Source organism: Hemibagrus wyckioides, linkage group LG25 (genome assembly GCF_019097595.1).
Source record: "Hemibagrus wyckioides isolate EC202008001 linkage group LG25, SWU_Hwy_1.0, whole genome shotgun sequence".
NCBI classification, from domain to species: Eukaryota; Metazoa; Chordata; class Actinopteri; order Siluriformes; family Bagridae; genus Hemibagrus; species Hemibagrus wyckioides.
In genome coordinates this window covers 2034574-2047333 of record NC_080734.1, presented here as the reverse complement: position 1 = coordinate 2047333, position 12760 = coordinate 2034574, and the positions used below count along the sequence as shown (strand labels likewise).

The window sequence follows — 12760 nt, the reverse complement described above, 5'->3', positions numbered from 1 at the left end:
GGAGAGGGTATTACATTTTCCAAAAGTTCAGTATTGTTAATGTATACATTTTCTGAATATAATTATTATTTTTATATCATTATCCTGTTTTTATCTGCATATTGATGTGAACCTTATTTGCACATATTTTAAAATAAATAATAAAACACTTTATCAAGAGAAATCGTTGGAGTTTAGAGTACATTATATGTATATACAGTCTATAAAAAATTTATAAATGATTTCAGCGTATCCAACTTGTAATACATTTAACTACCTGACCATAAATTCGAGTTGAAGTCTGATATTGCGTCCGTTATTGTTTCTCTATGTAACAGTGCATGCGGAACCAGATCGCCAGAGGGAGTTTTGACAGTCTCGAACTTACTCCTGGTCTCACTGGGGTATTTAAACAGCTCCGCCTAGTGTTCACTGCAAGTATCATTCTCTATAGTTTGCGTACCAAGCCTTGCCTATATTATATTGACTACTTCGTGTATGATCCCTACCTGTTCCTAGTTTCTATGATTGTCGGTTTTGCGGTTTTGGTTTCGTTTACAGTGTTTGATTTCCCGGCTTTTGACCCTTTTTGCCAGTCCATATCGATACTGATACTCGCCTGCTGATTTTGTTAAAAAATAAAGATCTGCATATGGATTCTGCTACGCCTGCCTCCAGTGCATCCTTACAGGATACTTCGCCTCCTGAGAATCCAGTGGATCTTTGCGCTACTATTGTACGCCAAGGACACATGATCCGAGTTTACCAAGACCAGGTAGCGGAGCTCGAAGCCGCCAATGCCCTGCTACAGCAACCCGCAGCCACCGCAGCTCCAGCACCGCCCCCGGGCAGTGAGTTACTACGCTTCGCACTACCAGAGAAGTTTGATGGTGCCGCTGATCGCTGCCAGGGTTTTCTGTGCCAATGTGATCATTTCTTCGCCCAACAGACAGAAGTCTACGGCAGCGAGACCGTCAGATGCGCCTTCATGCTATCTCGGTTAAAAGCACTGAACTGGGCTTCGGCCGTATGGGATTCGGATCCCCAAGTTAAGACTTCGGCAAATTACTTCGCGAACCTCATCAAGGAACTCTTCAAGATTCAAGATTCAAGAAGCTTTACTGTCATTTCCCCCACATATATCTGACGCAGTACAGAGTGAAATGAAACACCGTTTCTCCAGGACCTGGTGCTACAGAAACATACAACATAGAGTTCAACACAAAGAACAGCACAGAGCTAGGACAGGAGTTTATCCAAGACACATAAAGTGTACAGTGTGCAGCTAGGTGCAAACAGAGCAAAGACAAGACAGTGCAGAAACAAGAAGTACAAAAAAGACAACACAAAAACACAGGACACACTGCAAAAAGTCAGCTCTCAGAAACAAGAAAAAAAGTAATAAAATGGGGTAAATTTGACTTAAAAGAAGCAAAATTATCTGCCAACAGAACAGGAAAATTTCACTTGCCATGATTTTTAAAACAAGTAAATAGACCTAGTCTCAAAGAACCCACAGATGTCTTAAAACTAGTGCAGCCAGACTAAAAACAAGTAAATTTTCTTTATTCAAAGAAAAGATATGAGAATTATTTTATATATAGGAAAAGTACTTAGATTTAGCAAATGCTAGTGTCATTGTCTTTAAATAAGGCTATATACATAGGAATTTTATCTTAATACCAGTAAAGCTAGAGTAAAACAAGTACATTTATCTAAAACATTATCTAAGAAAAGTTCTTTTTTCAATTTGTAGAAAAATATACTTAAATTATCATTAAATTGTTTACAACTATCTTGAAACAAAGCTTTATACGCTAGAATTTTTCAAATAAAATCAGAATATTGTGCTTATAAAAAAGAGAAATAAATAAAGAAATACATTTCAATACATTTTGTCACCTCTTTATTATGAACTCCATGAGCTACATATGAGTAAAACAAAGAATGCAACAAAACAACACAAGGCCATTCCTGGCCATGGCTTTGTACATCACCTGTACGGTTTTATAATATCTTGCCTGGTTCTATAGGCTCTCAGTAGTTTCGGATGCCAGAAAACATAAAAAAAAAAAGACCAATTAACATTCAGAATGTAGCATAACCAATATAGCAGCCATCAGTGGGCAAATAAACGAAAATTAAGATCTATGGCAAGATAAGCAATCTAAACAGTGCTTCAAACCTTATTATAATAAACAACAAATGCTCTTGCTAAGTATCATGTTATTAAATTGGCCGATACACAAAGTTCTGTTATGGGGACCAGAAATGAAAAAATAGTGCTGTGCAGCCCTAGTCAGTAATGAACTTTTTCCACTCAACCATAGACTTAGTATATGATGAAGACTTTAGACTTTATATGACAGTCATGTCCTTGTCATGGATTGCATCCATGAGGACTTCTGTCTGGAGCACAGAAAGCAGTGTGGTAATGCAATTAGGATATGTGAGGTGAAAGGCACAATAACATGCCATGAGATACATCATGCTAGCATAGATGTCCTCTTTCAGTAAGGTTACCACAGGCATGGTTCCAATGGCCAGTAAGCAGTTGGTTTCGCAATCACAATCACAACAGGGCTGAAGAGTGGTTTCGTCTGAAGAAAGGTGTTTGGATCTTCTTTAGACTGATACAAACACAGAGGAAAAACAAATATATTAAGACAATTCACACTTGTCGTATCTTATGGTGAAGTAAGTAATATGAAGTTTCTCATTTGTTCTCAATTGCTTTTATCTCAAGGTTGTGAAACATAGCTTCACTTGCATGTCCTAACTTCTTTTGTGGAGCCACAGGTGATGGGAACAGCCTTTATCTGGTAAAGCCTTTAGATTCTCCATTGTCAATACAGCTAGTAATTACCTTTGTCCTGCTGTGGTGCTTTCATGACTTTCTCGAACACTCCATAAAACTGTGCCTTCTCATAAAAGGTCCCCCAGCGGGTCTTCAGGTCAGGTATGAAGTGAGAGTTCCCTTGATCGAGAATCCGACGCAGTTCATCCATGATCTGAAACAGACAGACCAATAGCCAGAGAGGAGAGAGAGAAACAGAGAAAGAGACCGGTGGGGTTACAGGAATGTGATATCATGAATCATGGAGTTTGTTAAACACTGTAAATCTTACACAACCTAGCTGGAGGCCTAGGAAGCATTAGCCTGGTTAATATGAGACTGAATTCTCAAGTTAACTGTTTTACATTTGTCCATAGCAGTTTACCTTTGTTCCTGCTATGGCTTTAAGCACCCATTTGGTATCAGACAATTCTCAATATTAATGAATATGTACAGAAGGACATATTTTTTTATCTATAAATTTTGTGACTTTTCTATCTGAGCTTCAGTGAATTTGTGTGTAGATGTTTTTCCTAGGTTTAATTAAAAAATGCATTTTTACAAAAGGACATCTGCAGTCTGAAGTTCACAAATGACAAGCAGTTTGTAAATGCAAGATAAATGGTTTGTATATAAATGTAACAACAGAATGTATTTGTAATGAAAACTGCTAATTATAAAAAATGCTAAATTAAATACTTCTGTGGATTTCTGTTACATTGTGAACCTCTTTATATGTGGATTTTTATACTGACATACAACAATCAATATTTTGGATATTCATTTATATATAAATCATTAATAGTGAGACACATTTGATTCTATATTCCCATAGGCCTACTTAAAATTAATACATTTTCTTACATGATCTAGTTCTCTGAAGCAGGGGTAAGCTTAAAGTATCTTGGTAGGCCTGTCCTGCTCCTTAATGGCATCAGAGTCAATGAAGGGGTTGTCACATTCTGAAGCCTTTTCAAAAGCTGCTTCTTCACAGGTTCCTAACAAGACAGACAACAAATTATTTGTGTTACTAATTACATTAAACTAAATCAGATCCAGAAATTAAACCATACATACAGACATGTTGCCTTGATTAATCTGGATGAAACTCATTCCTCCTATTTTGAGTGTCAGATGTTTGCACCTTGGCTGCCATATACTACCAGTCAAAAGTTTGGACACACCTTCTAATCCCATGGTGTTTCCTGATGTTTATTTCCTTCTACATTGTAAAACAATGCTGAAGGCGGCCGAAATACACAATAATCTCCTCTGAACAGTTGATATTGAGATATGTCTGCTACTGATGCTCTGTAAAGACTAATCTGCTCTAATCTGAGGTGCTGTTAATTGGTGATTTCTGAGGCTGGTCACTCTAAATGAACTTCTCCTCTGCAGCAGAGGAGCACAAGTTCTGGTCCTGCTTTTCTGGGATGGTCTTCATGTGAGCCAGTTTCATCATGGTGCTTGGTGGGTCCTGCAAAGGCACTTGACAATACTGTTCTTGCAAGAACTATTCCAGAACACCTGACCTTCGTGTCTTAAAATAACAACTGACTGGTGTTTTTTGTTGTCGTTACATATGTACATAAATCCATGTGTGTTATTTCATAGTTTTGAAATCTCCAGTATTGTTCTAAAATGTAGAAAATAAGTCACTAAACAAAAAACATTGAATTAAAAGGTGTGTCTAAACTTTTGACTGGTAGTGTATATCTAACAGTACTGTGTTTGGAAATGTAATGAATACCTGACTAGTGACTTACCCACTCAGCTTCACCTTCTGAGATGCTTCCTCATTACTGCGAGTTTATGGGTGCATGGATATTGGAAGCCATCCCCTGCTGCTCTCTTAATCAAAATCATGCTTGTTACTGTACAGTATTTCTGATTAATCGACAGTGAAAATCTTTGGAAAGGATGTAGTCCCCTGCTTGTCCAGCATGCTGCTTTTCAATAAAGGTGCTTCTTGATTGCTCCAACACTGTGTCTGTGTATGACATACTGTGGGCTGACAAGCTGTACGGTCCTAGTGGCACTATGTTAGTCTCTTGCGTTGGGAGAAGGGTCAGGAGATAGAGAGTGGTGGGTGGGTTAAGAGGAAAGGGGACTGGAGGAAAAGGTCTGCATGGGTCTGATTCTTTACCCTGTTTAAGACATGAAGTACATTTATTCAGTAATAACTGTAAGACAAACACTCCCCCCAAAATTATCTTTAGATTTTTTGTTAGAGTTTTTGGTATTTCTTTTGTTCGGCTATCCAAAAGTATTGCAAATGTTAGTTATATAACATTAACTTAGTGCTAGAAACAGTGAAGCTGCTAATGGACGATGTCAGTCATAAGGGCACATTTACACATTAACACTACTTCAAAAACCAATATATAATATAACTAACAAGTAATAAAGGGGGGGTCAACTTATCTAACAAATGAACATACAGCTATTAACTGCTATCAGTATGCACCTTGCTAGCTTATGCTAGTTTGCATCTTATTGAGTGAAATAAGTATTTGACCCCTTTGCAAAACATGACTTGGTGGCAAACCCTTGTTGGTAATCACAGACGTCAGACATTTCTTGTAGTTGGCCACCAGGTTTGCTCACATCTCAAGGAATTTGGGCCCACTCCTCTTTGCAGATCCTCTCCAAGTCATTAAGGTTTTGTGGCTGACCCTTCAGCTCCCTCCACAGATTTTCTATAGGATTAAGGTCTGGAGACTGGCTAGGCCACTACAGGACCTTAATGTGCTTCTTTTTGAACCACTCCTTTGTTGCCTTGGCCGTGTGTTTTGGGTCATTGTCAGGCTGGAATATCCATCCACGACCCATTTTCAGTGCCCTGGCTGAGGGAAAGAGGTTCTCACTCAAGATTTGATGGTACATGGCTCCGTCCATCGTCCCTTTGATGCGGTGCAGTTGTCCTGTCCCCTTAGCAGAAAAACACCCCCAAAGCAGAATGTTTCCACCTCCATGTTTGATGGTGGGGACGGTGTTCTTGGAGTCATAGGCAGCATTCCTCTTCCTCCAAACAGAGCGAGTTGAGTTGATGCCAAAGAGCTGGATTTTGGTCACATTTGACCACAACACTTTCACCCAGTTGTCCTATGAATCATTCAGATGTTCACTGGCAAACTTTCTTTAGCAGGGGGACCTTGCGGGCGCTCCTGGATTTCAGTCTTTCACAGTGTAGTGTGTTACCAATTGTTTTCTTGGTGACTGTGGTCCCAGCTGCCTTGAAATCATTGACAAAATCCTCCAGTGTAATTCTGGGCTGATTCCTCGCCGTTCTCATGATCATTAAAACTCCATGAGGTGAGATCTTGCATGGAGCCCCAGACCGAGGAAGATTGACAGTCCTTTTGTGTTTCTTCCATTTGGGAATAATCGCACCAACTGTTGTCACCTTCTCACCAAGCTGCTTGGCGATGGTCTTGTAGCTCATTCCAGCCTTGTGTAGGTCTACAATCTTGTCCCTGTGTTCCACAGAGGATCCGTCAATGAACAGTGTAGAATGGTCACTCTGTGCTCTCCTGAAGTCAACAACCATCTCTTTAGTCTTGTCACCATTCAGCGACAGGTTGTTGGCTCGACACAATGCTGTTAGCTGCTGCACCTCCTTTCTGTATGCAGACTCATTGTTCTTGCTGATGAGACCCACCATGGTCGTATCATCAGCGAACTTAATGATATGGTTGGAGCTGTGCATTGCTGCACAGTCAGGAGTCAGCAGAGTGAACAGCAGTGGACTGAGCACACAGCCCTGAGGATATCCAGTGCTCAGTGTGGTGGTGCTGGAGGTGCTGTTCCCGATCCGGACTGATTGAGGTCTCCCAGTCAGGAAATCCAGGATCCAGTTGCAGAGAGAGGTGTTCAGGCTCAGCTTCTCAATCATGATTGGTGTGAGTGCGACGGGATGATAGTCACTGAGGCAAGAAACCGTAGACTTCTTAGGCACAGGGACAATGGTCGTTAACTTGAGGCACGTTGGGATGATGGAGCTGCTCAGCGAGATGTTGAAGATGTCAGTGAAGACATCTGCTAGCTGCTCTGCACACTCCCTGAGCACTCTGCCAGGAATGTTGTCTGGTCCAGCAGACTTCCGTGGGTTAACTCTGCATAGAATTCTCTTCACGTCAGCCATGGTGAGACACAGCACCTGGTCATTAGGAGGAGGGATGGTCTTCCTCACTGTTGTGTTGTTCTGTGCCTCAAACCAAGCGTAGAAGTCGTTCAGCACATCTGGAAGGGAGGCGTCACTGTCACAGGCAGGTGAAGTTGTCCTGTATTTGGTGATCGCCTGTATGCCCTGCCACATGCACCAGGAGTCATCGCTGTCCTGGAAGTGGCTGTGGATTCTCTGGGCATGTACTCGCTTTGCCTCTCTGATGGCCCTTGCTGTTTTTAAGGCTGCCCTGTCCCCTGCTCTGAAGGCGGGGCCTCTCAACTTCAGTAGAGCACACACTTTTGCAGTCATCCACAGCTTCTGGTTGGAGCATGTGGTGATGGTCTTGGAGATGGTCACATCATCGATGCATTCCCCAGTGTAGCCGGTCACTGATGCCGTGTACTCCTCCAATAGAGTCGCCGATGGTTGCAACCTCCCTAAACATGTCCCAGTCAGTGCACTCAAAACAGTCCTGAAGAGCAGAGATGGCTCCTGCTGGCCAGGTTTTAACCTGTTTCAGAACCGGTTTAGAGCGTATGACGAGTGGTCTGTATGCTGGAATCAACATAACAGAGATGTGGTCTGAGTAGCTGAGGTGGGGGCGGGGCTCCGCACGATACGCGCTGGGAATGTTTGTGTAAACAAGGTCCAAGGTTAGCATTAGCACTGGGTGGAATGTACACTCTGATAATGAAAGCGGTAGTGAATTCACGAGGCAAATAAAAAAATCTGCATCTGACAGTCACAAACGCCACTAGCGATGAGCAGTAGTTAGACACAAGCACCGTTACACCAGTCCTTACACCATTCCATGTTGATGTAAACACACATGCCACCACTGCAAATCTTACCGCACAGAGCTGCATTCCTGTCGGCACGAAACACGGTTAGCCCGGCTAGCTGAATGGCAGCGTCCGGAACTCTGTCGCTGAGCCACGTCTCCGTGAAAACAAAGACGCAGCAGTCTCTGTACTCACACCGTGTAGTTCACTGGAGTCGGATGTAGTCCAATTTATTGTCCAGTGAACAGACATTGGACAAGATGATGGGGGGGAGTGCCGGCCGGCTAGGGTTTGTTTTTAGCCTAGCACAGACACCCGCCCGTTTTCCGCGCTTCTGCTTCCTCAAACACCAGTTGCGAGTCTTCTCTCTCGGCCACCAGCATCAGGCGACGCCAAGGACTGAAGGCCTGGTCTTCGCAGCAAGCCGAAGCCAAAGTTCGCAGAGTACATCATCATGCAGGTTAGTAACATGATATCTGTTAGTATGCATGATTTCTGTACCTCAATATCGTCTGGCGGTCGAGTACATGAACACCACTGTCTTTGTTGTTCATACACCTTGAAATTCGGGCTAAAACAAAAAGAAAGCACCATTTTGGTTCCAGAGTGGCCGCTGCATGCTACTGCTGCGCCGCCATCATGGAAAGGATCCGGTGGGGGGAAAGGACATTTCCGTACAGCTGTTGGAGTTACACCAGGGCTCTGATACTGCAGCGGATTTTGCTATCAAGTTCCGCACACTAGCAGCTTAGTCTGGGTGGCCTGAGACGGCATTAGTGGCAGTGTTTCATGAGGGGCTCAACCGAGAATTGAAAGCCAGACACACCAGCAGAGACACCAACATTACGCTGTCCCAATATATATCTACTATATATATTTACAGCCTCCACTCCACATTCTATGCCGTGCCGCTCAATGGAATACCACAGTCCTAGGGAGGAAGCTGCCGAGCCGATGCAACTGGGGACGTCGCACGTTTCAGTGTACAGTGTGCAACTGCAACAGTTGGAAATGGATCAAAATAAAGTGTCTGCCATTACATGTACATTCTTGCTGTGCGGCAACAGTGCTAACCACTAAGCCACCGTGCTGCCATATTAAAGAGTCCCCAGTCCTGTCCACTCTGTGGACAGTGTGATTGTATAACTCGATTAGCAGCATAAGTGTTACGGCCCAAAGTTGTGCCTGTGTTTTGCTCTCTTTCTATCTCTTCCCGCTCTCACTGCCTCGTAGATTTCCCGCCCCCTGGAATCCCATTCGTCAGGGGAGACATCTATCCTCATTAACCTGTGTGACGTCGCCGCCTTCGCCTGCCAATCCCAGAGATCCGCGCCAGTTTTAAAAGGGACGTCTGTGTGAGGTTTGAGGTTTATGCTGGTTCTAGCAATCTACCTGTTGTGATATATACTGATCACAACCCTCTTGTGTTTTTATCTCGGATGTATAATCATAACCAACATCTGATGAGATGGTCTCTTTTGGTCCATAATTATAACCTGGAGATCCGACATAAGAGGGGTATTGATAACGTTATGGCTGATGCCCTTTCTAGGGTGTGATTTTGTTTTTTTTGCTCAATTTAACAAACAGGTTTGTTCTTAAGGGTGGGGGTGTTACGGCCCAAAGTTGTGCCTGTGTTTTGCTCTCTTTCTATCTCTTCCCGCTCTCACTGCCTCGTAGGTTCCCCGCCCCCTGGAATCCCATTCATCAGGGGAGACGTCTATCCTCATTAACCTGCGTGACTTTGCCGCCTTCGCCTGCCAATCCCAGAGATCCGCGCCAGTTTTAAAAGGGACGTCGGTGTGGACCCTGTCTCTCGCTTTTGCTCTCTCCCTTGCTTTGATCTACCTCCGGGGAAAAAAGAGGACAGTTTAGTTACCTGAGATTCATTGTGCTACACGTAGAGAAGCGGCTGTGTATAAATACACCAGGATAGGAGCGAGCGCCACTCTCTGTATGTTTTGTTTCTGGTTAGTGAGAATAGTTTAGATAGGGTGTGAAAACGCCGAAGACTTTTCTTTTCTTTTTATTTTCTAGATAGATTAGAGGATTGTGGTGAGTTAGTTTGGTTTTGTTATATTTCTTTCTTTTATTTGGTGCCGCTGTTAATCCTCTCTTTTCCCGTATTGATTATAATATAACTCTCAGTTGTATGTAAATATATATCTATCTATATTTCTTCTATTCCGATTCCTTCGTGGACCAATAAATACTATATTTAATTTTGCTATAAGGTTGTTCTGTTGTCGATTACTACCAACCTTCACTTAAATGAGTCACAACTTAAATGTTACTTCTGGTACCCTTAGACCTACCATCTTGAAGTCGTAACAATAAGGAATAAAGCAATTAGCCAGGTGGATGTATTTTGTATTAAGTGTAATTTGTATGAATCTCATTAATCTAAAAGTTGTTAGAATCATAGATCAAAAGTTTTGTGCACAATCAAAAACAAGTAAAAAGCTGCAAAGGAGTGACTTTTAAAGTTCTGACATTATTTATAGCTCTGATGAAAAAAGCATAAAACAATCTGTAAAACAGATGTTAAAGGCTCAATCTACTAACCTCATCTATTTCATTTCCCCAAAAGTTCATTACTTCCATTTTTTCACTATGAGTTTTATTACAAACATATTATACAGGGGTAAATAACAGCAGGAGACCCACAAATGGACAGAGTGTATGAGTGGAGGAAATGACTGGTGCATTATTTCCTTCAGACTGAACAAGACAAAGAAGAAGAAGAAGAAAAAAAGAAGAACAACAAGAAGAGCACTTTAAGAACCCAGATAATTATTTACTTGGGGAAAAAAACAAGGGTGAATTTTAGACACTTCATTCACTTAACCCAGCTGGGCTACCAGGTGCTGAAGCTGGATGAAAAAACCTATTCAAGATGTCTTACAAACGCCCACACTGACTTATTTTTCTACATCCTGTATGAAGCAGAGGTTCAGAGTGACGTGTTATTCATTAGAAAGGATATTTACAGATTTTTTTTTTTTCAGATTTCAGTGAGCTTTATTGTAATAATCCATGGTTAGTCCATGACCTCATTCCCATCACTTACTAGCAGGGTTTTATAGCACTGATGAAATCTGGGACTTGCAGGTTTGTCTTTAAATAACAAGACTATATCTATCCATCCAAAATCTGTTTTTCATCAGGGGTGGAAGTGATAAGGTCACAGAATGTAAAACATGGGACTTCATAACAAAACATTCTAAAGTATTATCAGGACACTTTATATTAAACTTAACCATGTGTCTAATTTCACCTCAGTTCTTGCCTTTGTTCATTCATTGTTTTCTCAACCCTCTTCTCATTTTGTTCTTTCTTGTTCTTCGTGTATTTCCTTGTTATTAAATTTCAAAATATTCTCCTCCCTCCACCCTCCACTTCTATTCGAGTTTGAGGTCAGTTGAGACCAGGCCACAAATTGAAAACTCCTGCTAACTTGTAAATAAATGGGTGAGCAGAATTTATATAGAGGGAAGAGAAAGACAGTGTCAGAGACGAACGAAAAAAAAAAATGTCTCAAAAACAGAGGAATCTTCTTAAAAAGGGACAGATAAACAACAAGGGGGAGCATGTTGTAGTGTCCACTAATATGAATGTATATATAAACATGTTTTACTCTGTGATATTTTTTACTTTTATTATGTGTCTATCTTTCTTTCCGCCACTTTTTCTCTACTTTTTATTCCAGTTTTTCCTAATCCAATTATTTTTTATTCTTTTTTTTTTGCCACCTTTTTACACTTACCTCACATGCCGTACTGGTCACATCTCTACAAATAGGTGATGAAGCACTGTGTTTAATACTGCTCTTCAATATCTTGTTCTGGACTTCAGATTTTCTCTTTTGCTCTCTCTCCCTCTCTGTCTCTCTGTCTCTCTCTCTCTCTCTTTCTCTGTTTGTGTGTGTGTGTGTTATTGTGCTGTGGTCACATTCTGCTGACTGTTGGTGGTATAGCGCAGCCTCTTTGCATCACTCACCTTCCTCTACAACAGGAAGACCAGAACATTCATGCAGTTCTCTAATCAGCCAATCAAATGACAGCAGAAATTATAACTTCTAAAATCATACAGGTACAGGTCAAGAGCTTCAGTTAATGGTCAAGTTGGTGGAAGTGAAAAAGAGATGGGTCATTCCCTTTCTCTTGTCCTCTTCACTGACTCCAATACACCCATTTTGGATTCAGGAGCTTGCTCTGTGATTTCTCCCAATCTGGAAGAGGATATGTTGTTGTCCACAACAGGCTCTGAGGAGCTCAATGTGGGAGGGAGCAATGAGGGGCATTTCTCTCTCAATCTGCCACCACAATCTGTAGCATTCATGTAGCTCCTTGAGGTGGTAAATGTGCGCAGTTGCTATTCTAAATTTAAATTGGCCTGAAGAAGTTAGTGTCACTCATTCTCAGCCACTTCCTGACTTCAGGCCACATGCCACCCCTAAGCATGCAACTGCAGTTTTTTCTGAGCTCCCTTTTAGACCATGTAGAGCCACCTCAACCACTGTGGTGCAGACCAAGCTAGTGCAGCCCTGCACACCTTGGTGGTCTTGCAGGCCTACCAGGTTCGGTCATGGTTTCTGACTCTAATACCTTTGCCTTGGCTCCGAGAAGCTCACTTTGCGATTTTTTTTTCCGACTGAGATGAGGATATGATGCTGTCTGCATCAGACTCTGAGGAGCTCGATGTGCGCAACAAGGAGCAAACAGCATTCAGATTGCCACCTCATTCTGTGGTGTTTAGAAAGCGCCATATCAGCTTTATAAGTAAGGTCTCCAATCCCACAGGTTAAGATGGTGCGGTGCAGCACACAATGGCACTGAGCTGACCTGCTAAAGGAGCTTATCTGTGGGAAGGGGCTCATCAATAAAGACCGAACTCCACCAGGCCACAGGTTTAGCCCTCTGTGCCACAAAGCAGATGGCCCATGTCATCAGCCAATTCATGACCCTAACCCTTGGCAATCTGACAGAGATAAAA

General features: G+C 42.0%; 1 protein-coding gene across 1 annotated transcript in view; it reads left to right on the top strand.

Annotated features, from left to right (window-relative positions):
* The window catches only part of LOC131345778 (uncharacterized), a 28720-nt gene that overhangs the window by 179 nt on the left and 15781 nt on the right, over window positions 1–12760 (top strand). The gene's annotated exons all lie outside the window — the stretch shown is intronic.